Source organism: Aotus nancymaae, unplaced genomic scaffold (assembly GCF_030222135.1).
Source record: "Aotus nancymaae isolate 86718 unplaced genomic scaffold, 86718_ANA_hifiasm-v0.15.2.pri h1tg000033l, whole genome shotgun sequence".
NCBI classification, from domain to species: domain Eukaryota; kingdom Metazoa; phylum Chordata; class Mammalia; order Primates; family Aotidae; genus Aotus; species Aotus nancymaae.
In genome coordinates, this window is record NW_026988447.1 from 45907038 (window position 1) to 45934000 (window position 26963).

At 35.1% G+C, this 26963-nt stretch overlaps 1 long non-coding RNA gene across 3 annotated transcripts in view; it reads right to left on the reverse strand.

Moving 5' to 3' along the window:
- Positions 1-26963, reverse strand: part of LOC105731378 (uncharacterized) — a 168501-nt gene that overhangs the window by 15577 nt on the left and 125961 nt on the right. For 2 of the 3 annotated variants that reach the window (XR_010345390.1, XR_010345389.1), the window contains exons 3-4: positions 24152-24215; positions 21581-21635 (exon numbers count right to left, since the gene is read on the reverse strand). This is a non-coding gene — a long non-coding RNA (uncharacterized LOC105731378). Of the gene's footprint in view, positions 1-21580; positions 21636-24151; positions 24216-26963 lie in introns of those variants that run through there. The other variant, XR_010345391.1, reaches the window with a different exon arrangement.

A 26963-nucleotide genomic window follows, 5' to 3' on the forward strand; every position in this document is an offset into this window, starting at 1 on the left:
TACACCATCAACAAAAAGCTTGTCCATCTGTTAGCATTTCCCTTCCACTAATGCCTTTTGTGATTAACTGTGTGGGAGGAACCAAGGACTGAGACATACTCCCCTGACTGGTAGCAGAAAGGAGGGCATTTTCTGCTCAAGCAATTTTTTGGAAAAATCAGTATGTAAGACTCTATTATAGCAGGTAGGCAATGAGTTTCATTTGTGAAAAGGACATGGCTGCTTCTTAGGATGTAAGTGGGCATATGCACATTAATGGAGAGAAGCTGAGTAGTTAATACATTATAGCAAATGGGTGAATGTGTGTGCTGACTCTATGCTGAGATAAAAAAGAAAAAAAAACTATATAAGAATTATGACCAAGCTTTGCAACAAGGAGTTGATCAAAACTCAGTAACTTGCTGGCTTAAATTCCCCACACAAATACAGGATTGGAAATTTAAGATACATGGAAGAGGGGGAGAGAGAGAGAAAGAGAGAGAGATACTTACTATCTGCCATAACTTTAAGTGCATTTAAAAAGTTACAAAATGTGAAGCACGATTTTCACGTTTAATAAAAAATGTCTCTACTATATTTCAAAAATCATAAAAATAAACCAAATTTCAAATGGAAACAGTTCATTTAGTGGGTTCCATGACAAGCTACTATGCTGAACAACTGAGGAACAAAAGAAAACATCAGCATGTGGCAGGCACTGTGGTAGAGATCTCTCTTCTGGGACTGAATGGAGAAGCTCTTTTATTATTTGTGTGAATATTCATGAGTTCTCTGACCAGCACAATTGAAGGGAGTTCAAGGATCATGGCCCTCACTGAATCTGAATCTGGATCTTTCTTAACTAGAAAGAAATCATAGGAAATACTCCTAGTATATATGGGGAGGGGCACTCAGTTGTTTATTAGAGGTGATATTGAACCACAAAGAGTTTGTGACCTCAAATATTTTGTTTATTCTTTTGATAGTTTTCAGGAAGACCAGACCGAATTCTTCCCTGGGATCTTCTTGCCTTACTGCTTAGAAAACAGTTGCTGAAATTCAAGGAGTTCTGGGTTCCTCTGCAAAGGGTAAAGGAGTTTCTAGGAGTTTTCTAGGAAAGATTTGCAAAAAAGGTGTGTGCTCTCCCTCATGGGCACTATCAAGACTTCACTGAATGAAAAATTAAGTATTGGAATGTAAGAAAACTGTCATCTATCTTACCCAAATAAAATGGGTTGGGATTAACTTAATTCTAGTTATGGGACAGAATGTGCTGGTATGAGATTAAGGCATCTTAGAACTCTCTATTTGAATGAAATGGAAAAAACAAAAAGATTTTCATTCATCCTCTTTCCGACCATGGGAATGTCCCTCAGATGGGCTTAGAAGATGAGAAATTGGAATAATTGCCCTAGTCCTTGATCTTTGTCTCCATTCTCCATTCCTTTCACTGGATACCTAGGGCTAGAATGGAATTACTGAATTGGATGAGGAAGGAAAAGAGGCAGAAGTGTATTGTCACCAGCCGGCACTGAAAAATGATCTAAAGTATCCAAAGCTCCAAACAACATATGCTGATCTGAAGCTGGTTACTGGCTTCATCAATACTAGTAAAACATTTAAGTGATTCCTTAGTCTTAATTTTCTTTTATTCTTTTGTTCAATGTTACCATAAGGTACACTTTTATTTTGTTTTTGAGACGGAGGTTCACTCTTGTTGCCCAGGCTGGAGTGCAATGGTGCGATATTGGCTCACTGCAACTTCCGCCTCCCGTGTTCAAATGATTCTCCTGCCTCAGCTTCCTGAGTAGCTGGGATTACAGGGGTGCGCCACCAAGCCAGGCTAATTTTGTATTTTTAGTAGAGACAGGGTTTCTCCATGTTGTTCATGCTGGTCTCGAACTCCTGACCTCAGATGATCCACCTGCCTCAGCCTCCCAAAAGGCTGGAATTACGGGCATAAGCCACTACACCTGACCAAGATACACTTTTAGAAGATTTTGTCTGTATAAAAGATAAACAGTCAAAGCACATAGTAGTTTTCTCTCAAAGCTCCATACTTTCTCATTGATAGTATAATCTCTTTTCCATTGGTCACAGATTCTACAGTAACCAGAAATATTACTGCAGGTTGGCTCTTTGATGTAGACTTGTAGACATCTATTAAATTATCTTAAGTAGTGTTATACTTAGTCCAACAATTCTTACTCTAGTGCCTACTGGGTGCCAAGCTCTTTGTGTAGGATAGGCAGACGAAGTCATATAAGATGAAGACTCTCCTCAACCAAGTGGTAGTTTGGTGGAAAGATGTATTAGTCCTGAGAAGTATTTTAGTGTCATAAGTGCTGTGATGGAAGTACAGAACTTTAGAGAAGTGATATCCAAAAATTATGAATCTAAAAGAATTAAAGGCAAATAACAATTGAGTAAAAACTGAGTTTTAAAGTACAGAAACTCTTATATAACAAATCTCTAGTTTCTTTAGTATGAAAAGGCTACATCATCAACAGTATGGTCCTCAAATACAAAAGCTGCTCTTGTTTGTGCTTTGATTTAATATCTGGAAATGTCCCAAATGTGTGCCTATATCATGGAAAGCTTATCATAATTTCATTGGCAGTATAGGAAAGTATGACAGACAAAAATGAGAAAAATATACAATGTATTTTTCAAGTAGGCATTGACATTCATTTTTGGTCTGAGTGATACTTTGTGACATTCTTCCCTTTCCTCAAATCACCACAATGGAAGTATATTTTTCCCTTAAAATAAAGAATAAAAAATGTAAAGAAAATTGCTGGATTTGAATAGCTTTTACATTATTAAGGATCAAAATAGTATTCACCTAATAATACTCTTTCTTCTGATTATTTCATATTTCCAGAGTACATATTAAGGAAATGTTTTTCCTTATACTTATTTGACCTTAAGTGACAACTTGTTAAAAGTTAATATTAAATAGTGCATCAGGCTGAAAAAAAATATGTGTATATATATATATATGGACAGAATCTCGCTCTGTTACTCAAGCTGGAGTGCAGTGGCATGATCTTGGCTCCCTGAAACCTCCGCCTCCTGGGTTCAAGTGATTCTCCAAAACCCGCCTCCTGGGTTCAACCTCAGCCTCCTGAGTAGCTGGGATTACAGGCATGCGCCACCATGCCTGGTTAATCTTTGTATTTTTAGTAGAGATGGAGTTTCCCCATATTGACCAGGCTGGTCTCGAACTCTTGACCTCAGGTGATCCACCCACCTACTTCAGCCTCCCAAAGTATTGATATTATAGGTGTAAGCCACCACCTCCAGTCTGAATTCTCTTTAATAATTATATGTGAAAAAGAGATACAATACTAGTAGCATATGTATCCTGTCTTGTACAGCAAATGATTGACTGCATGACCTAATTTTCTTAAGAATAATCTGTTTCTAATATAGACTAATAACAGCTTTTTCATTCTGAGATCTTCTGTCTCATCAGAGATAGCCAACCACAAGTATTAATTCTGGCAGGCATTAAAAATTTAGGTGTGAATTTGGTTTTGTGAGGATTTTTAAAAAATGAGATATTATGGGGGAAGCCCATAACTTCAATCTTGTAACGGTTCACATCAGGTTTCCAGGCAATGATTATTTACTCATCAGTCAAAGGCACATAGAATTCACTCAAGCAACAACTTCAAATCATGACATCTAACTAGGAGGCCTTGATGAGATGCTGAAAAGACAATTATAAAAGTCATTCAGGAGAAAACGATTTTAATGCTTAAGTAAACTGTTGGTGTTTACTCAAAATTAGTCATATTTTAGATAGGTGTTATTGGCTGTGATGCTCAAAGCACTTAATAAGTGAGAATTGATTATTTGCTGCTAAAATATCTTACTAACATCATTTTCACTTTGTTCTGCTTCTCTATCAATTCTTTAATACAATGTCTTCACAAACAAGAAGTCAAAATTTATCTAAAATATTTGAGGCAGGAGAATAGGGTCTGGAGGCAGGGAACCTAAGGCCATTTCACGTCGACTTCCTAGAAAAATTGAAAGGAAAACCCTAATTTTCCACGCCTAAGCAAAAAAAGAACCAGAAGCTACTCCCTTTAACCTTTTCTGTTGCCAGATGGTAAATTGGCTGTCTGCAATGAATCAGACTGATTGCCATGGAGTCTTCCTTTGCAACTTTGTAACTTCACTCCAGCCTCTGAATGGTTGATGTCCACAATCAATGAGATGGATTGTTGGCAGAGTCTTTGTTTGCATAGATGTAGCGTTGTAACTTCACCCTAGTCTCTGATTGGTTGCTTTTTGCAACCAATCAGATGTTTGCACAGGAGTGCAACCTTTGTAACCTTAGCTTCTGGTTGGCTGCTTTCTGCAACCAATCAGACTGATTGTGGGCTACCACTTCGTTTACATGAGGTGATCATGAAGTAGCCAATGGGAAACTTCTAGGGGGTATTTACACCCAAGAAGATTCTGTGTCTGGGCCCTTGAACTGCTGCTTGGATTCCCCTCCCACACTGGAATGTACTTCCATTTTCAATAAATCCCTACTTTTGCTCTTTTATTACTTCATTCTTTCTTTTCTTTGTTGGGCATTTTGTCCAATTCTTAGGTCAAAACACAAAAAACCTGGGCAACTTGCAGTTACGACCCTCCACCAGTGACATAATGATTTCTATAATTAAATCTAAATTTAATCTCTAGATTAGTTATTGACTAGGTGCAATATTGCTCTTTACTACTATTATTCCATTGTTTGCAGAAACATCCTTACTATCAGAAATGTTTGTATTTTTAGTAGACAAAACACAATTATGCATAACAATTCTTAAAACAGTCTTGATTATCTTTATGAATTCTATTATATGCATATGAATATGCTGTAGACAAGACATGGAAAAATATATACTAGACAAATGCAAATTTTTCCATGTCTGGGTTTTTCCATTTACTGTAAAGAATGATTTTGTTTTTGCAAGCATATCTGCTTATATAATCCATCATGTCTGCCAGTTATCTTAGTTGTGACAATATTTAGTGTAAATCACATGCTTAATTCTAAATATTTTCAGTGAGTAATTTCCAAGTATTTCCAATGAGAAAATGCCTAAAGAACAAATAGCAGATATTGACTTTCAAGGTTTTGTAGGAACACATTCTTAGAGTTGAAGGCTGTGATTGTGCATCAAACTCTCTGGAAACCAACAATACACTATTCCAGTTTCTAGATCTTTTACAAATGAAAGAAATAATTGATACATTATCTAGTATTGGAATTCAGAAATGTTCCTGAGGATCTATGGGTGGAAGGATAATTTCACTAAATCAGGGCAATTTTTTTTTTCAGTAAAACAGAGGTGATAACCAAATATTTTCAGTGCATAAAAAATATTCTAATTTTACAGATAGCTATTAATTTATTTCTTGCCAGAATTTCCTGAGAATATTTTTGTGGGTTGGATTTTACTGGTGTACTATATACAATAAGAATTTATTTAATCTATGCATAGTTCTGACCGGCGTGCTCTAGAGTGTGACATAGGATAGACCTTCTCATTATAGGCCTTCAATATTAAAAGATATTCATAAGTGAATATGCATATATTTAAATAACACATAAAATAAAATATATGAGAACAACAGTAGCTATAGTGGGCCATAATTAGGCAATTGCACTTGTATTGCTGCATTTCAGCCTAGGCAAGTGAGACCAAACTCGTAACAAAATTTTAATTTTACGGTTAATACTATAATCACAAGATCCCAGTTATCCCATACCAAATTGTAAACAGTTGTATCGTTTGTTTATATCCCAAGGATAATTTTGGTTTTACTTAAGCATCACTATTGCCTTGAAATGCCATGGTCAAGTAGGAAAATAAATGTGAATATTATCATCACTAACCTCCTGACTTAATTTTAATTCTATTTTCTTTTCAAAATGTATATTTTTAAAAAGCATAAATTAGAAATATGGAAATTAGAATGGCTTCATGCAAGAAATACTGTATTAATACCCCAGAGATCTTATTCTGGTCCCAAAGGTTTGAACAAGTCATTCAGCCTTTCTGGGTCTCAATTATTCCATCTGGAAAATATGGGAGTTAATCTCTGTGGGTGCTTCTAAGTCTAATAGTAAGTTTCTGAAATTCACCCAGGAAGGAGTAACCCGAGTCAGAGTGCATGCAGTCCCTGGGCTTGCATTTGCTTTGCTTCTTATTCCTATGTTGTCCCAAAGACTACTCATTGGTCTAGTATGCCACTGTTATCTGACAAAATGGGAATATGTTTCTGATTTTGGTTACATCTGAAAGGAATTTTTCCTGGAAGACAGATTATGTCTAAACCCCACAAAACATTATGCTTCTCTCTGTATTCCAGATCTTGTTACTGTATTTATATGTGAAAAGTTAGGATTTTGTCTTTGACATGAGAAAAATCCCTTGACATCCCAAGGAAAAAAAAATCCCTGAGCCTACAAAAGTCAGCCAAGTTAAGTAAGAAAAAGTACATATTAAAGAAAGTATAGTGGATGTAGAAATAACACTGAAATCTAGTTGTAGAAAAGCCTCCATTTCTAAGATTCATATTTAGTCAGCAGCTATTTTAAACAAGAAAGTAAAATTTTAAGACTCATGACAGTCTTAGGCCACATGTCACTTAGAACCAAAAAGCAAAACCAAGCCATGATTGTGGTGTGATTTTTTTAGATGTTCAATGTCATTTCAGGATTTGTACACTCTCACATTTTGGAAAATGAAATGTGGTGATTTAACTTTTCGTTTTAGGATTATATGTAAAACTAAGAGACAAATTTAGACAAAAAAGTTAACACTAAAGGGAGGGATCATGTAATTGAAAGTTAGGTTTATTCAGGGAAAAGAAACTTTTTCCATCATGTTCTGACATATATTTTTGAAGTTAATATGCTTTTAGTTTATTCATAACTCCACTAAATTTACATGATTCACTGTGTGCATAATTAAATTGATATTTGCTGGTACAGAGAAAATTAGCATATGAGTAAAATACATGATGTAAGTCTAAGGCCAGATAATTCCAGTGGTTATAAATTTATGTCTTCAGCTCTACACCAAAGCAAATCAACTCTTACAAGCATGCAGGCAAATGCAAGGAGGTTTGCTGTATCCTAAAGTTTCAGATAATGCATATATTTCTGAAATTTTTTAAAAAAGAAATAAATACACAATGTAGAAAAGCTCTGCTTGATGTCCACAAAATGATAAAGGAAAACTACATAAGTGGTCTTCAGATTAATACACCATAAGAAGAAGAGGAGATGATGAAGTAAAAAATATAGGGAACAGGACAAAAGAAGAAATTGTTGAAAGAGCCCAAAAATGAATCTGAAGATGTTAAAGTCCACACTATGCCATTTATTGTTTAAATAATCTTATAATGATAGTTAACATTTTAGTGTTTCATAAATGTTTTGCAAGCATTATTACATTAAGTAATTAAAATTACCTGATATGATACATACTATTATGATCTCCATTTTACAGAGGAGTAAGTAGAGATAATAGGATTAATAAATTCATCCAAGATTATGCAATTAATAATTAGTAGAGTGTGAATTAAAAGTCAGATTCAACACTTATTCTTGGGAAAAACAAGATAGAACAATAAAATATTCTTAATATCTTCAAATCATTGAGGCTTCTCTTAACAGAATAAATAATAACTCTCTAAAAACAACAACCAAAACTGAAAATAGGTATATAAAAACATTCTCAACATCACTTATCATCAGAGAAATGCAAATCAAAACTACAATAAGACATCTCATTCCAATTAAATGGCTTTTATCTAAAAGACAGACAATAACAAATGCTGGCGAGGATGTGGAGAAAATGGAACCTTCATACACTGTTTGTGTGAATGTAAATTAGTACAACCACAGTTTCAAGATTCTTCAAGAAACTACCATATGATCCAGAAATCCCACTGCTAGTTGATAAAGAAAATGTGGCACATATACCCAATAGAGTACTATTCCACCATTAAATGAATAAGATTCTGTCATTTGCAACAGCATAGATGGAGTTGGAGGTTATTATGTTAAGTGAAATAAGCCAGGCAAAGAAAAACAAACATCGCATGTTCTCACTTATTTGTAGGAGCTAAAAATATTTTAAAAATTGAACTCATGGATAGAGGGTAGACTAATGGTTAAAAGAGCCTGCGAAGTGTAGCAGTGGAAAAGGAGAGAAGTGGTGATGCCTAATGGATACAAAAAAGTAGGTAGATAGAACAATGAAGATCCAGTATTTGATAGCAAAACAGGGAGACTACAGTAAAACAAAAATTATTGCACATTTTGAAATAATTGAACGAGTAAAAATAGATTGTTTGTAACACAAGGAAAGGATAAATGCTATGGTGATGGATACCCCATTTTCCCTGATGTCATTCTTATGCATTGTGTGCCTATATCAATATGTCTCATGTACCCCATAAATATGTACACCTACTATGTACCCACAAAAATAAAAAAAAAAATTAAAAGAAAGAAAGTCGTTGACTGGGAGAAAATATTGCAAAACACATATCCGATAAAAGAATTGATCCAATATATACAAACAACTCTAAGAATGTAATAAGAAACCATAAAACCCATTCCAAAAAAAATGGGCAAAGGATGTGACAGACATCCCAGCAAAGAAGATACTGCATATGAGCATATGAAAAGATGCTGAACACTACTTGTCATTAAAGAATTGCAAATTAAAACAGCAATGAGATACCACTACACATCTAATAGACTGACTAAAAGTCAACATCCCTCACCCTGAGAAACCTGACTTCGCTAACTGCTGGTAAAGATGTAGATTACCAGGAGCTCTATTTTTATGGCTAGGGGGAGTCCGAAATGCTTATAGCCACATTGGAAGACAGTTTGGCAGTTTTTTGCAAAGGTAAACTAATCTTACCATAGTATCTAGCAGTCGTGCCTCTAGACATTTACTCAACTGATTTGAAAACGTATTTCCACACAAAAACTTGCACAAGAATGTTTATCCCATCTTTATGCAAATAGCAAAAAACTAGAAGCAAACAAGATGCCCTTGAATAAGTGAATGGATAAATAATCTGTAGTACATTCATACCATAGACTGTTACTGAGCAATAAAAAGAAATGAGCTATGAAAATACTGGCATAAATCTTAAATGCATATTGTTAAATAAAATCCCAGTCTCAAAAGGCAAAATATTTAAATATTGTGTGAGTTCAATGCTGTGACATACTGGAAAAGGCACAACTATACAGACGATAAAGGAATCAGTCATTGTCAGGGATTCAGGGAAAGGATAGCAGAGTCCAATGGGAAGAGCACAAGGGATTTCTTTTGTTTTTAGCTCAGTAAAACTATTTTGAATGATATTGTAATGAGCATATGTAACACCATGAGTTTGTCAAAACACATTGGAATTTACAGAACAAGTGAAACTGAATATATGCAAATTTTACAAAATCGTTTAGGAGATCAGTTGAATGTATAAAACAACCTCACTGAAAGAAGAGGAAAAAAGTTGATTCAAGTAACTAGAAATGAGCAGTCTGTAAGACTAAAAGGCGTAAGAAATGGTACATGAGTGCTGTATTTTAATTGAGCAGCCCCCTACCTTTTTGGCACCAGAAACCAGTTTTGTGGAAGACAGTTTTTCATTTTTCCATGAATGGGGAGAGGTGGGGGTGGTTTCAGAATGAAACTGTTCCATGTCAGGTCATCAGGCTTTAGTTAGATTCCCATAAGGAGTGCACAACCTATATTCCTCATATGTACAGTTCACAATAAGGTTTGTGCTCCTATGAGAATCTAACGGCAGACTGAATGGACAGGAGGCAGAGCTCAGGCGGTAATGCTTGCTTACCTGCTGCTCACCTCCCGATATGTGGCCCAGTTCCTAACAGACCACAGACCAGTACTAGTCTGCAGCCTGGGGGTTGGGAACCCCTGTTCTAACTGATAAAATGGTTTGTCAAAGGGCACAAACTAATAATACTTATACTGCTATCCATATATACTGTGACTGACCAATTAAGTAAACAGCAGAGAGAGATTAGAATGACTCCCATAATAATGAATTAGATTTGGAGACATGGATATAAAATTGTAAAGTCATGTTGAGGTTAATATAGATATAGGTAACAATAAATAGAAACATTTGTAGATATGTCTACACACAGGGGTTAGTAAACATGCACATATTTCCTTGCTTGAGCTGGGGCCTAGAAACAATGACAATTCAGTAGCCAGGAGTGCATCTAGTGCCTGGATCTATCTATCTATCTATCTTTCTTTCTTTTCTTTCTTTCTTTCTTTCTTTCTTTCTTCTTTCTTTCTTCTTTCTCTTTCTTTCCCTCTCTTTCTCTCTTCCTTCCTTCTTTCTTTCTCTTTCTTCCTTCTTCTTTCTTTCCTCTCTCTCTTTTTCTCTCTTTCTTTCTCTCATTTATTTATTTTGCAGTCTCACTCTGTCTCCAGGCTGGAGTGCAGTGGCACAATCTAGCTCGGTTCACTGCAACCTCCACCACCCGGGTTCAAATGATTCTCCCGCCTCAGCCTCTCAAGTATCTGAGACTACAGGTGCGCACTACCATGCCCAGCTAATTTTTGGATTTTTAGTAGAGATGGAGTTTCACCATGTTGGCCAGGCTGGTCTTGATCTCTTGAACTCATGATCTGCCCACCTCAGCCTCCCAAAGTGCTGGGATTACAGGCATGAGCCACCGCACCCGGCAGGATCTTGCTTTCTAATAGCATCTCTCAAGAAAAAGAATTAGGGCTCTTTGGAGAAACACTTTATTCTAGGACTGGGGCAGGAAATTAAAGTATGAGCCTGGAGCATCTGATAGTGCCAGAAAATATGTAAATTCTCCAAAACCAAAAAAATCAAAGACGTAATAATGATGTGACTGTGTCAGAGAGACAGGAGCCAACTAAAAGATCTCCCAGTGAACAACCCTAGAACAAATTAAAGTAGCACTGGATTATAACTCAAAGTGTAACATAAATATCCATGAGCCCACACTGGTATAAATAAATGATTAAATAAATAATAAGAAAACATATAAATATTCTATATAGAATCCAGATAATTTAGATATTCTGCTCTCAAAGAGGTGATACATAATTCTTCACTCAAGTGTGAGCTACATATGGTAACTTTCTTCAAAGTGTACAGTATGGAAAAAGAGAAATAAACATGTAGCTCATGTAGCTTTATAATGGCTAAACCTGGAAAATACCACCTCAACCAGGTGTTCAAGTTTACATCAGCAGTGATAACTCATATTGGTAGTATATGTCTTTGAAATTATGTCATGAAACTGTTATTATCTGTGGTCCACCTCCTCAGAACGCCTTTAATCCCAGAACATTGGGAGGCCAAGGCAGGTGGATTACCTGAGGTCCGGAGTTCAAGACCAGCCTGGCCAACATGGTGAAACCCCATCTCTACTAAAAATATATAATTATTCAGACGTGGTGTTGGGCGCCTGTAATCCCAGCTACCTGGAAAGCTGAGGCAGGAGAATAGCTTGAAACCTGGGAGGCGGAGGTTGCAGTGAGCCAAGATCATGCCATTGCACTCCAGACTGGGCAACGAGAGTGAACGTGCCTATCTCCAAATTTGCATTTTTTAAAATGATCCATACCATCAGCCTAGATATCTGTACCTGAATCATATGTCAGAAAATAATTTAGGTCACTTGATCAAGGTAGGAGCACAAATGAATCTGCTCAGCAAACAAGTGGTTCATATGTTTGTTTTAGCATGTGCTAACACATGAGAATGGTCTTCCTTTTATTTGCAGAATATTTTTAATATATTTCAATGTCAATTTCAAGGAGACAAGGGCACTAGAAGGGGAATATATTAATACATATTTTAAAATGCATTTATATAGCTATTAATAATTATTTAATGAGGCACTTAAAAGACAAACTGTTTCAACATCATTACCAAAAGAAAAGAGTAAACATCGAGGAGGAGACTTCATTCTGTACTTATTTACACCTTAGGATTGTGTGTGTGCACACACAGGTGCATTTCCTTCTAAAGAGAAGATACCAGAGAAGGGATGTTCTAGCTCTGAAAACAGTGCATTTAAGTGTGTGTAGCTTCAGAGATTCTTAGCATCACAGACTTCATAGTTTCTCACACTTAAGAGGTAGCACTGCTAGCTGCTACCCTGCCATCCCCAGCTTTGACCTAGACATACACAGTTATCATTACTGGTACGAAAAGGAATTTGGTTTCTGAGTGACTTCACTTGCAAGAAGACATGGTGACAAATGCTGTGTGATTCACCGTGTTCTGTAGGTTATTTTATCTCGGAATGGGTGTGTTGGAAGATTACAGGTGATTTGGAAAAAAAAAAAAAAAAATCCAAGGAGAATGTGTTATTTCTCCTGGACCACTCCAATTTTCAACTTCAGTTAAGTACAAGATCTCACTACAGTTTTAGAATAGTCGTTATTTCTTCATATGTCACAAAACTCCATTTCCAATATATAAAATGATCAAAGTATATATGTTAATAAAAGTATACGTATCAATAAAAAAGAAACTTAAGGAAGGAGATGATATTAATCTACTGTGGATCAAACAAATTAACTCATGTTTTGATGGAGAACTTCATTTTATTTGTGATTAGTGTGTTGGAGATGTATTTAATAACTGAAATTAAATTCAAATATTGTAAAACCTTCTCTCAATAAAGAGTTACTAAGGGACACCTAGTTAGAAGCTAGAGTAAAAGAGGGAAAGAGCTGTGAGCACCATCCCTGAGGATGTTAGTCACCTCAACATAAATGGAAAATGCCAATTAAGAAAATTTAATTAAGACCTCCCTGTCCTCCCACTAAAGTTCATTTCTTCTTTATTCTTTAAGACAGTGATCTCATTTTAGATTTTGTGTGTGTGTGTGTGCTAGCCCTTTAGATACAATGATGGCTTACACTTGATTTTCAGTTATTTTGCTGAGTAAATTTATTAACAATCCTGGCTGGGGTAGGCAGAATAATTGCCCCATGAAAATACCAATATCTTAATCCCAGATAACCTTTACATTACATGGCAAGAATGACTTTGAGACGGGGAGATTAGGTTAAGAATCTTGTATGGAGATTAAGGTTAAGAACTTTGTATTGTAGCTTATACAAGTAGGTACAATCTAATAACATGAGTCCTTAAAACTCAGAGAACACATCCTAGCTGCGGAGAACCAGAGATGGCAGTGTGAGATGAACTCAACTGCCATTGGTGGCCCTCAGGATGGGGAAATGGGGTTATGAGCTGAGGGATGCAGCAGGCCATGGGAAGATGGAAAAGAAAAGGAAACAGATTTTCTCCTAGAGACTTCAGAAAGGAATGGATCCCTGCTGACACCTTGATTGTAGTCCATTGATACCTGTGTCAGACTTCTAATCTACAGAAGTATAAAAAGTAAATATGTGTTATTTCAATCCACCAAATTTGTGGTAATTTGTTACGTCAGCAATAGAAACCTAATGCAGTGGCTAACAATGTTTGTGTACTTACTGTGTACCAGACATAATGCTTAGTCATTTATGTGCCTTATTTATTTCTTACAACCCTATTTTATATATGAGGAAATTGAGATTTAGAGAGGTTGGGTAACTTGCCCAAGACTACACAGAAAGAAGTGATAGAGTAACAATTTATATCCATAAGGTCTGTTTCAGAGTCTGAGGTTTTAACTACCTTTCAACTCTTTGCAAAGGAGTTATATGTAAATAGAATGTTTCCTGGAGATTTAATGTCTCTTGAATTGAATTTCTCTGATAATAATTCAAAAAATAACAGTACATTATTGTTTTGTCTTAGGTTTGCCCTCATTCAGAGTAGATTTGAAAATATTTAGTTTTTCATTAAGTGAAAGAGTAATGGAAAACTGTCGGTTACTGAAAGATCAATGACCCAGTACAAGTAAAGATAGGTCTAGGAATTTGAAAGGCTGTGTTCTCACAGAAAACAATTAAAAATACTGAATTAAAATGTTTCAAAAATCTTCTTAAATATATATGAATAAAAGTGGAATCTATACACTTAATTAGGGTACCAAACCTACTTCATTTTGAGCAATTTTTATGAAGATGGACAACCTAAGCTTTGACTTGGATAACCTTGTAAGAGCATGTAGGGTTCTGAAGACAGAATTCAGTCTCAGACTTGCCTATCCCAATTTAGTATCCCACATAAAGCTGGGACCCCAAGTGCTATACCCTCAAGGTGAGGGAGAAGTAGAAGTAACACTGCATTTCCCAATTCCCTGGGCCTTAAAAGGAAAAGTTGCTATGCCATTGGGAAGAGTAGGAGGTGGAAAACAAAGCTCCATTAAGAAGTTAAAACTACAAATCCGAGGTTATCCTGGCATAGATTTTCTTAAAACTCACTTTAATGGGAAAACTATTAGGTTGAGATGGCTGCAGTACCTTTGGGTTTTTATGTAAACAAACTGAAGCCCAATGTAAACAGCAAAACAAAACTTGTACTAACCCAATCAAGAACTGCCAGCTATCCTTTAACTAGGGACTTTCCACGAGATCATACCAAAATAACATATACATTTTTTGTAGTCAATCAAATAACTACTTGTCTTCCATGTTCAGCCTATAAAAACCCCTTGCTCAGTGGCTAACACAGAGCTCCCTAAACCTCTTTTGGTTTTGAGTGCTGCCTGATCCATGAATTATTTAATGCTCAAATTGACTTCGTTAAATTTATTTTGTTCATCTCTGTAGTACTCTATTACTCCATTTTCACACTGCTATAAAGAACTTCTTGAGACTGGGTAATTTATAAAGGAAAGTGGTTTAATTGACTCACAGTTCCACATGGCTGGGGAGGCCTCAGGAAACTGACAATGATGGCAGAGGGGAAGCAAACACACCCTTCTTTACAAGACAGCAGAAGAGAGAAGGCAGAGTGAAAGGAGAAGAGTCTCTTATGAAACCATCAGATCTCATGAGAACTCACTTGCTATCACAAGAACAGCATGGTGGAACTTCCCTCATAACCCAGTCACCTCCCACAAGGTCCTTCCCTAACACAGAGATTACAATTTGGATTATAATTCAAGGTGAGATTTGGGTGGGGACACAAAGCCAGACTATATCAAGTACCAAACTCTCAAATCAGGAACTTGGTTTAAATGGTCTTGAAGTAGGGCCCTGGCAGAAACAGTAACAAATTCTCCTTGGAGGAATTTAACATCTCAGCTTCTCCTGAAGTCTCCTTCATCTCAGTTAATGATACCTCTGTTCTTCCAGTTACTCAGACCAAATATCTTGGTGCCATCCTTGACAATTCTGTTTCTCAAACGTTATCTAGTCTGTTAGCAAACCCTATTCACCTTTAGAATGTTCATTATCTTTTCTCTGTTGTAATATTGAAGTAGTCCTCTAAATGGTCTCCTTGCTTCAGTTTTTGTCTCCCTAGAAACATTTTCAATGCAGCAGTCAGAGTGAGCCTGTTCAAATGTAAATTACATAATTCTTATGCTGCAAACAGTTTAAATAATTCTTACCTCATTCAAAGAAAAGCCAAAGTCTTTGTAATGACCTCCAGGGTCCAAGACTTCTGCTCCCTTGGCTTTTCTACCCTAATTTTCTGCTACTCTCCTACGTGTTCAGTATAGCAGATGCTGTCAGTACCCTGCCCATTGCCTTTCTTGCTTATGTTTTTAGTGCATGCAGGGCAATTCCAAATGCCGTGTCTAATGACTGACAAGAATTTATACATATATTTATATACACATGTGTGTGTTGTGTGTGTGAGAGTTTTATAGCCTCTGTTTTACTCTGTGTCCTGGAGGCCTCTCTCCTTGGGATTAAGGTCCTCCACTCACAGTAGTAGCTGGCTTGAAAACACACATTTTACTGACTGCCTTCTCTTCCATGCCTCCCTTTATATCTCCCTATCTTGTCTCTTTACTCCCAAATTATCAACATAAACTTTAATGCTTAGCTCAAATAAACATACAGTCAACTGACTATATTATTCCTTGCAGTTTCTTTAACACTTCAGGTATGTTCCAGCCTTAAGGTTCTTGCATTTGCTGTCACTGCTCACGTGTCTAGAGTGTTATTGCCTTACAAATTACACAAGGCCATTTGCTTCATCTCATTCAACAAGGCCTTCCCTGGACATCCTGTTAATCATTCAATCGATGCTTTTCTTTTTTCCCCAAATTAATTATTTTATTCATTAATTCACATCACAATTTAATTGACAAATTAATTCTATGTGTGCGTGTGTGTGTGTGTGTGTGTGTGTGAGAGAGAGAGAGAGAGACAGAGAGAGAGAGGAGAGAGGCAGAGAGAGAGAAGCAGAGAGAGAGAGAGAGAGAATTTACTTGTTTGTTAGCTTTTCTCCCACTGGAATATAAACTCTCTGAGCAATGAGATTTATGTCTGTTTCATTCACTACTGTATCCCCATAATTACATGCCACATAGCCCTAAAAAAATTTTGTTTTATTTAGTGCTTACTATGCATAAATGTGAATACAAAGCAGTAATATTAGTAGAATAATAAATAGCTCAGTGAGAAAAATAAGCATAAAAAAACTACAAAAACATCATGAGTGAGAACCAGCAGAAACAAAAGACAGCAAAAAGAGACTTACAAAGATTTTAGTTTGAAATAATCACAGAGATTATATTTATTTGTTATGTTTAATAAAAAACATGAACTGAGAAGTGTTTGAAGCAGGAAACCATAAAAATAATTAAGTAGTTGTGAAATTAATTTCTCCATATTAAAATTACAATAAAATATAAAAGTACAATAAATGTGTTTATCATGATATTAAACTCAGTTGAAGAGAAAATTAATGAATTATAAGTCAAAAGACATTATCTACAATCCAGCACAGAGAGCAAGAGATAAAATATATGAAAAGAAGTTAAAAGACCCAAAGAATTGAATAACAATGTCTAACATACATCTAATAAGAACTTCAGAGTACAAGCAAGAGAAAATTTAGAAACTTGCCTGGGGAAATGATGGAGTAGGTGATAGCAAACTCATGCTGTTCACAAATAGAAATCTGAACAAAAAAAATGTAATTGTTTTCAGGTATTGGACAACAGGCTTCATGAGAAATATGTGTGTTCACTTATAATCACCCCAGTTTTCGGTGTGTAGTCACTTTCTGGACCATGATTCATGGAGCTGGAGCCTGGGCTGAGCTGTTAAATAGAAAACTGCTCAGAAAAGGAATTTAAAAAATTAGCATAGGGGTCCCCTTAAATCTTTGGCTAATAATCAGTTTTGCATTACACAGTGCAAGTCCCCAGGAAGCCTTACAGAGAGCAGCTTCTAGAGAGCAGATATGTGAGGTTGCATAATGTTGAGAGATTGAGAGGTTCTGAACAGCCAGACTGAAGAGTGAAGCAACCTTGAAGAGCACCCCAAGCATTCAGCCGAGACCCCAGAAAGGCCAAGCCTCAGAAAGAGGGCTACCCTATTCCCAGATTAAGAGCTCATTTAAACATGGCCTAATCCAAGTATTACTGACCAGAAAAAAAAAATGCAATACTTTACTTTGGATCCTGGGTTTGTTTTTTTATTCAATTGGGATTTTAATGTTTGATGGGAATTGTGTGTGTGTGTGTGTGTGAAAGTTTAGTTGTTTATGTTTACTTTAGTGTCAATATTTTTATATAAGTTGTGCCTATACAGTTTTTCTATTGTCATTGTGTCACTATGTAGGAAATTTGTCTCTTATAAGAGGTTTGAAATACCAAAGAGACTCTGAATTATTTCATGTATAGGTTTGATATTTAAAGGTTGGTTTGTAATGCTGCATTAGCCAGGTTTTTAAGAATTAGAGAAAATTAGTGTGATACATTCCTAGAGTACAATGTGTGCAATGTGATACCATCTTTACCTGTCAAAGTAGTAAATAATTGGATGCTGAAATAATTAAATCTATAGTAATAATAATACCTAATGCTAGCAAAGATGAGATGAGCATTTTATATACTTTTCATAGAAACATGAGTTGACACAATCATTCTGCAAATATATTTGGTCATATATGGTTAAGATATTTAAATATTTTTAGCATTGGACCCAATTACTTCAAGGAAATGATTAGTAATATATCTTTCCAAGATGTTCATTGTAATATTTTTATAATGATGAAAATGGGAAGCAATCAAAATAGTCAACACAAAGTTAAATAATTTATGGTATGAATTGAAATCACATTTTATCTGAAGGTTAGTTTCTAATGTCAACAAATAGAAATTTTGGAATATTCAAAATTACTTTTCAAAAATATATTAAATCTTCCGGCTGGATATGGTGGCTCCTACCTGTAATCCCAGAACTTTGGGAGACTGAGGCGGGCAGATCACAAGGTCAAGAGATTGAGACCATCCTGGTCAACATGGTGAAACCCCATCTCTACTAAAAATACAAAAATTAGCTGGGTGTGGTACATGCACCAGTAGTCCCAGCTTCTTTGGAGGCTGAGGCAGGAGAATTGCTTGAACTTGGGAGTCAGAGGTTGTGGTGAGCCAAGATCATGCCACTGCACTCCAGCCTGGTGACAGAGGGAGACTCCGTCTCAAAAACAAGAATCAAAGAAACAAATAAACCAAAAATATATATATACACACACATATATATTAAATATTCTATGGAATAGATTTCTGTACCATAGCTTATTAATTCCAATGCAAACTCCTTCTTCCTACAATGTTGTAACAGATTGTTACCTTCCATTTTAGTTTTTCTTTTCTTCCTTTTTAGGTGCTTTGCAAACCATAATGATATTTTATTTAATTTTTAATTATTTTGGGTACATAGTAGGTTTATCTATTTATGCATTACATGAGATATTTTGATACAGGCTTACAGTATGTAATAATCACAGCAGGAGAAATGGGGTATTTATACCTCAAGCATTAGTCCTTTGTGTTTCAAACAATCTAATTGTACTCTTTTAGTTATTTTAAACTGTACTAAATCATATATATGTATATTTTAACCATACTTACCCTGTTGTGCTAGGTCTTACTCATTCTTTTTATTTTGTATCCATTAACCATCCACAATTCTCCCCAATCCCACCTCCACCACTACCCTTCCCAGACTCTGGTAACCATCTTTCTACTCTCTATCTCCATTAGTTCAATTGTTTTAATTTTTGGTTTCCACAAATAACTGAGAACATGTAATATACACAATTGTCATCCAGACCAATGTCCTGGAGAGTTTCCTCAAACTAAGAAAATGTCAGATCTATGGTATTATAAAAATGAAGGAAAAGCAAAGTTGACCTTTGCTTTATTTTTTTTAAAAAATATATATATATTATTGCACTTTAGGTTCTGGGGTACACATGCAGAACACGCAGGATTGTTGCATGTACCTACATGGCAATGTGGTTTGCTGCCTCCATCCCCGCATCACCTATGCTTTTTTTAAAAAAACAAAACTTCATTTAGAATTGCTATAAGAATACTTAAGTTGAAACATTTTCTAGTTTATCTAAACACATGGGCAAGTATGTGAATATGAAGGGAAAGGTAAGAAGAATGAAAGTAAGTTTCCTGTTATCACATCTAAGCAGAATTCTCATTGGCCCTTGTGAAATAGTAAGCAGAAAGGATCAGCTTTCCTTCACATGTGTGTTGTCCCTTCTGAGTCATAGTTTTTGGCAACAAAAAAGGGAGGAAGGGAAGAGGTCACAGTGCTCCAGAGGTGTTTCTGCTTCCACTTCTGCCCTCACACCCATTCTTTCCTTTTAGATTCTTGGCCTCTGCTCCCAAGAATATATATTTCATAAGCACTCCAAACACAAGCCCTCTTATTTAGTTCAGTCAGATTTAATGGAAGAAAATATATGAGAGGTTTATTTTCTTGCGCAAAATTTATTGACTTAACTGTGACAGAGGCACTAGGGTGTGTAGAGAAATGAAAGAAAAGGAGAGTATTGGAATGTGGAAGTACCATATAATATTTAAGAATAAACAAAATAAAAATGAAAAATTTAGATTTTTTAAATCCTTTATGAAGTTCTTTAATTTTCTTTTCCTTCTAAATTACATATCCTTCTATATCTCTTCTAAAGGTAGAAATGGAAAAAATATTTGTGTAAATAATGAAAATTAGTACTTTGTTTTTCTCAAACTATAACTAGTTATACAGGCTATTTTTTTATATTATAAGATAATACCTGTCCAGGATATATTAATTTGAGAATATTTGTGCTATTATAAGGGCAGAAAAAAAGCTAAATTACTTATTATGTCACTACCAAGATGTAACCCTCCCTAGTATTTTCTTACATATTTTGTTTTCAGATGTTCTTCTTTGTGTTTGTACTTTACTGATAATAAGTTCATATTAGAAATGGTCTTTTGTAACCTGTTTTCATGTGATGATATATGATGGCCATCTTTTAATTCCCTAACTAGAGAGTTATACCAACATTTTAAAAGCCTTTATGATATTATACAATATGGATGTTCTATAAATTAAGCATTAACTTACATTGAGCTTTTAAATGGTTTCTTAATTTTAGCTACTATTAGCTAGCAGCCACATTGTCATATTGTAAACTGCCTGGATAAATATGAATAAACATCTGCAATCACATAATACAACAGTGAAAATTATGCAGCATGCCAGTGACCACCATTGTTAATTGTATGAGACTGTTAGTCTCACAATTCATAGGCATTTAATGCCATTTATTAATGTATTCACCTATGCATCTACTCAGTAAACATTTATTGAATTTTAGATATAATGGGCATGTCGTTCGGTACTGAGGATATATGGATAAACAAAACAGTGATAGTCTTGGTGTTAAGATGCTTACATTCTGTTGGGTGGAGACAATCAATGAACATGTGCATAAACAAAATAGTTAGAGATTTAATTGGTACTTTGAATGGAATGTACTGGGCAACATGATAGATTTTAATGAGAGGTTTACTTAGCTAGGATAGACAGGGTCACACTTTTTGAGAGACTGGTGTTTAGTTGATGCTTGAATAACAAAAAGAACAAACCATTCAAAGAACCAGACATGATGAAAGGAGAAAATAGCAAGTGGAAAGGCCCTGAGTACTAAAAAGTTTGGTAATTGAGAAACAAGAGGATTCAAGCAAAGCTGAAGTTTAGTAAGGAGTTTGTGGAATGACGTGAAGTCGGAGAAGAAAGGCTTCTTGATTTTCAGAGATTTCGTGATGATGCTATCATAGTGGATTTTGTTAGGAGTAAAAACAAAAGTCTTGGAACTATTTTAGGCAGGCCATGAATCAATTTGAGTTAAGTTTTCAAAGGGTCATTCTGGCTACTCTGCGGGAAATAGATTCTGGGGAGAGGAATAGAAGCTGAGAGGCGATTTAAAAGGACATTTCAACAGTGTAGGAAAGAACATCAAGATACTTTGGATAAGGGGTGGGCAGAACATGTAGAGGCACATGGGCATTTCGAGATATATTTTGATGATAGAACTGGAATTACTGATGGACTGGAGATGAAAGATGAGGAAAAGAAAAGAAAAAAAGTATTTGTATATTACTATTACCTTTTACTTCAGCAGTTGGGTTCATGGTGGAGTAATTTATTGAGAAGAATAACCTAGGAATAAAACATATTTTGAGGGTATACTTAATTGTGACCATATAGTTGAGATTACATGGACAAATTAAAATATGGCTTTGGAGCTCAGAAGATTTAAACTTAGATTTAAATCAAACTGGATGAGATTTCCTAGGAGAAGAATGTAAGGTTAGAAGAAACCTCAGAAACAACCATGGGACATTCCAAAATTTAGAAATGAGATTGAGAAGGAAACAGCAAGGAAGATGCAGAACGAGTAGTAAGAGGTAGAATATTCCCCATAGAGTCTATCATAGAGTGAGATAAACAAGGACAACTGAAGCTGAGAGGAATGAAGATAGGCACGTGTTCATGGATTTGTCAGCAAAAGCATGAAAGAGTGAACGATAAACCTTTTTCTTATATTGGAGTGAAATAAACCTAAGGTAGGCTCTTCCTGGGATAGCACATATGAAAATGATGCAAAATACATTTGAATAAAAGCCAACACCACTTTAATGCATGGCTGAGTGATGGGAAATAAAGGGACTTCTCAGAGGTCATATACTATAAGAAGCTATACTAAGCATAACTCTGGGGGATTTGCCATACCTTAAAGCTTAAGGGTTTAAAACAAGCAATTTTAATCATTTCTCTTTTACTTCTTGTGAAATGTGACTCAAAAAACAAACATTTTTTTCTCAGGTACTATGATGTGTCCCGTCTGTAGTTGTAGTCCCCTGGGCTCTGGTAAAACCTCTTACCACATCAGAGTCTCACTTCCATGGAACCATATCACATTTAGGGAAGGATATCCCACTTTGATAACATGCAGATTTTTTAAAAATATGATTTAAAAAAATTTTTTTAATTATATTTAAATTCTGGGAACATGTGCAGAACATGCAGGTTTGTTACATAAGTATACATGCACCATGGTGGTTTGCTGCACCCATTAACCTGTCATCTACATTAGGTATTTCCCCTAATGCTATCCCTCCCCTTGCCCCCTAACCCCTGACAGGCCGCAGTGTGTGATGTTCCCCTCTCTGTGCCTATATGTTCTCATTGTTCAACTCTCATTTGTGACTGAGAACATGAGGTGTTTGGTTGTAAGTTCCTGTGTTAGTTTGCTGAGAATGCGGGTTTCCAGCTTCATCCATGTTTCTGTAAAATACATGAACCCATTTTTTTTCTTTTGGAGACAGAGTCTCTCTCTGTCACCCAGGATGCAATGTAGTGGCATGGTCCCAACTCACTGCAACCTCCACCTCCCAGGTTCAAGCAATTCTCCTGTCTCAGCCTCTCGAGTAGCTAGGACTACAGGCACCCGCCACCATGCCCAGCTCATTTTGAGTTTTTAGTAAAGATGGGATTTCACCATGTTGGCCAGGCTGGTCTCAAACTCCAGACCTCAGGTGATCCACCCATCTTGGACTCCTAAAGTGCTGGGATTAGAGGCATAAGCCACCACACCCAGCCAAACTCATTATTTTTTATGTCTGCATAGTATTCCAGGGTGTAAATGTGCCACATTTTCTTTATTCAGCCTATCATTGATAAGCATTTGACTCGGTTCCAAGACTTTGCTATTGTGAATAGTGCTACAATAAACATACATGTCCATGTGTCTCTATAGTAAAATAATTTGTAATCCTTTGGGTATATACCCAGTAATGGGATTGCTGGGTCAAATGGTATATCTAGTTCTAGATCCTTGGGGAATCACCACACTATTTTTCACAATGGTTGAACTAATTTACACTCCCACCAATAGTGTAAAAGCATTCTTATTTCTCCACATCCTCTCCAGCATCTGTTGTTTCCTGACTTTTTAATGATTGCCATTCTAACTGGCAATGAGATATTATCTCATTGTGGTTTTGATTTGCATTTCTCTAATGACCGGTGATGATTAGTTTTTTTCATATACTTGTTGGCTGCATGATTCTCTTTTGAAAAGTTTTGTCTACACTGTGAGGGGAAAACCGCCTACTCAAGCCTCAGCATTGACAGACACCATTCCTCCCACCAAGCTCTAGCATTCCAGGTCGACTTCAGACTGCTTTGCTGCCAGTGAGAATTTCAAGCCAGTGGACCTTAGCTTGCTGGGCTCCGTGGGGGTGGGATCTGCTGAGCAAGACCACTTGGCTCCCTGGCTTCAGCTCCCTTTTCAAGATCCTGCCTCTCTGGCATTCCAGGCACCACTATGGTATGAAAAAAAAATCCTGCAGCTAGCTCAGGGTCTGCCCAAAAGGCCACCCAGATTTGTGCTTGAAACCCAGGGCCATGGTTGGTAGGCACCTGAGGGAATCTCCTGGTCTGTGGGTGGCAAAGACCATGGGAAAAACAAAGTATCTGGGCCGGATAGCACTGTCTCTCTGCACGGTCCCTCACAGCTTCCTTTGGCTAGGGGAGGGAGTTCCCCGACCCCTTGAGCTTCCCAGGTGAGGTGACGCCCCACCCTGCTTGTGCTCACCCTCTCGGCTGCACCCATTCTCTAACCAGTCCCAATGAGATGAACTGGATACCTCAGTTGGAGATGCAGAACTCACCTGCCTTCTGCGTTGTTCTCAGTGGAAGCTGCAGACTGGAGCTGTTTCTATTCAGCCATCTTGCCTGAGAATAAAAAATATCCATACAGATTTTTTGAACTGGAAAATCAGAAGGAAATCTGTGCAATTTGGAAAATATTAAAGTAAAACAGAAGTAGTCCAGAGGGTAAAAATAAATATCTACTAGTTATTGAGAATGAAAAATTAACTGATAAAAAAACAGCATAAATGTAAAAATTTAAAACAATTAGTAAGCCAAATCTCTGAATGTATATAAGAGATAACATTGTTATTGCCTTGGTCCTTATTTCAGAGAGACAAAATTGCTTAAACCAGAATATCTAATAATATAATTCACTGCAAGAATATACATATATGTATATATATATGTTACACACATATATATTACCATATATTACAAATACATGCATGTATTACCATACATTACACACACACACACGTATATATATACACACATATATCTGTGTGTGATATATATATAAAATATATATTTTAAATACAAATAAATATATTACACAGACATATATATTGTGTTATATATATTATATTGTGTATATATTATATATGTAGTATATATAATTGTATAGATATATATTATATATATAGTGTCTGTGTAATATATAATACATATATAATATATATATAAAATACAGATATAAAATATGTATGTGTAATATATATAATACATATATATTTATATATGTGTGTGATATATATAATATTTTTATAATATATATTATATATAATATATATAATGTTATAATATTTATATAATATATATTATATATAATATAATATTTATATAATTTTATATTGAAAATATACAATTTTTATATTTATATTATGTATGCATTATATATTATATATTTATCATATATTACATATATAGATAATATTTATATAAATATATATTTATATCATAAATATATCTATATTTATCATATAAATATTATCTATATATGTAATATATAATACATAATATATAAATATATGTTTATATATAAATATCTATATAATATAAGTAATATATAATACATATATAATAGAAATTTGAATATATATTTATATTATATATTTTATTTATAACATATTTATAATATATATTTATATTACATATTTCATATGTAATATATATTTAAAATATATAATATAAATATATATTATATATAATATATAATATATAATATATTAAATAATTATACAATATGTATTATATATGTTATTATTGTTATATATATTTATAATATATATTATAATATATAATATATAATATAATATATATGATATATACAATATTATATGATTATATCATATAACATAGATTTAATATATGTTATATATAACATATATAATACATATATATAACATATATAATACATTTATATATAACATCTGTATTTTATATATATATTTTTTTTGTGATGGAGTTTTACTCTTGTTGCCTAAGCTGGAGTGCAATGGCACGATCTCGGCTCACTGCAACCTCTGCCTCCTGGGTTCAAGCGATTCTCCTGCCTCAGCCTCCTAAGTAGCTGGGATTACAGGGAGGAACCACCACGACCAGCTAATTTTTTGCATTTTTTGTAGAAACAGGATTTCACCATGTTAGCCAGGCTGGTCTCAAGCTCCTGACCTCAGGTAATCCACCAGCCTCAGCCTCCCAAAGTGCTAGGATTACAGGCGTGAGCCACTGTTCATGGCCCACTGCAATAATATATTAAAGGGAAAACTTGCATGATATCTCAATAGATGCAGAAAATAACATTAGTTAAAATTCAACCTAAAACTCCCTGAGTTTTAGCTAGACACATGGGCTGCCAGCTAGAGATTATATTTTCCAGCATTCCTTGCAGTTAGTGGTGGCTGTATGACTAAGTTCTTGCCAGCAGACTATAAGCAAAAGTGATGTGAACAATCTCTAGGTAATAGACTGGGCTTTCTTTTATTCTCTTCTCACTTTTTCTCCTCTTAGCTTCTGTTTTAGCCAGACCAACCATAGACTTGTTCTTAGCTTAACCCAAAATTAGAGCCACAAGTTAGAGTCACTCTCTTGATTTTCTGTCTTATAATGTCATTAAAGGTGTTCTTTATCCATGCTAATAAATTCTAAGCTGCCTGAAACAGAGTTTTAGTTGTTCATCTTTATATTCGTTTAGAACCTTACAGAAAATTGAATGCACAGAAAGTATTTTTAAATATATATTTAATTGCCATCAATTTTGTTTGCTTGTTCCTGCTGCTAGCTAAATGTGATGCTATTTAATTGAAGCAAATCTTACCAAACTAAGAAATTAAGGTACAATTTTGAAAATTTGAGTCTATTTAAACCCTCATGTTACACTTAATTGAAGAGATTTAATAACCATTTGTCTTCCCAATGGAAGAAAAATAGCCTGAAGCTCTTGGAAACAGAAGCTAGAATGTCAGGAGCATAGAGGGTTTTTTGCTGAATTTTCCTGAACTCAATTCTTACATTCGTATAACACACACCAGGCATATAAGTCCTTTACTTCTTGGCCTTCCAGACTAAATTATAAAGTGATCTGGTTTCAGTTTAGGATATATTTTTATAAATGTTCTCGAATTTGTATGTAAAAAAGATGAGGTGCCTCTCTATTTCTAGAATCAATTAAGCAACAATTTTCTATTGAAAAATTATCAGTAACAATGAGACAGTCAATAAATTTTTTGAAACTATGACTGATTACTTATCTCAAAAAAGATTTGAATTAGGTGATTGCTAAGGTTTTCTCAGCAATTAAAGTCCATATAATCTGTTTCAAAACTCCTT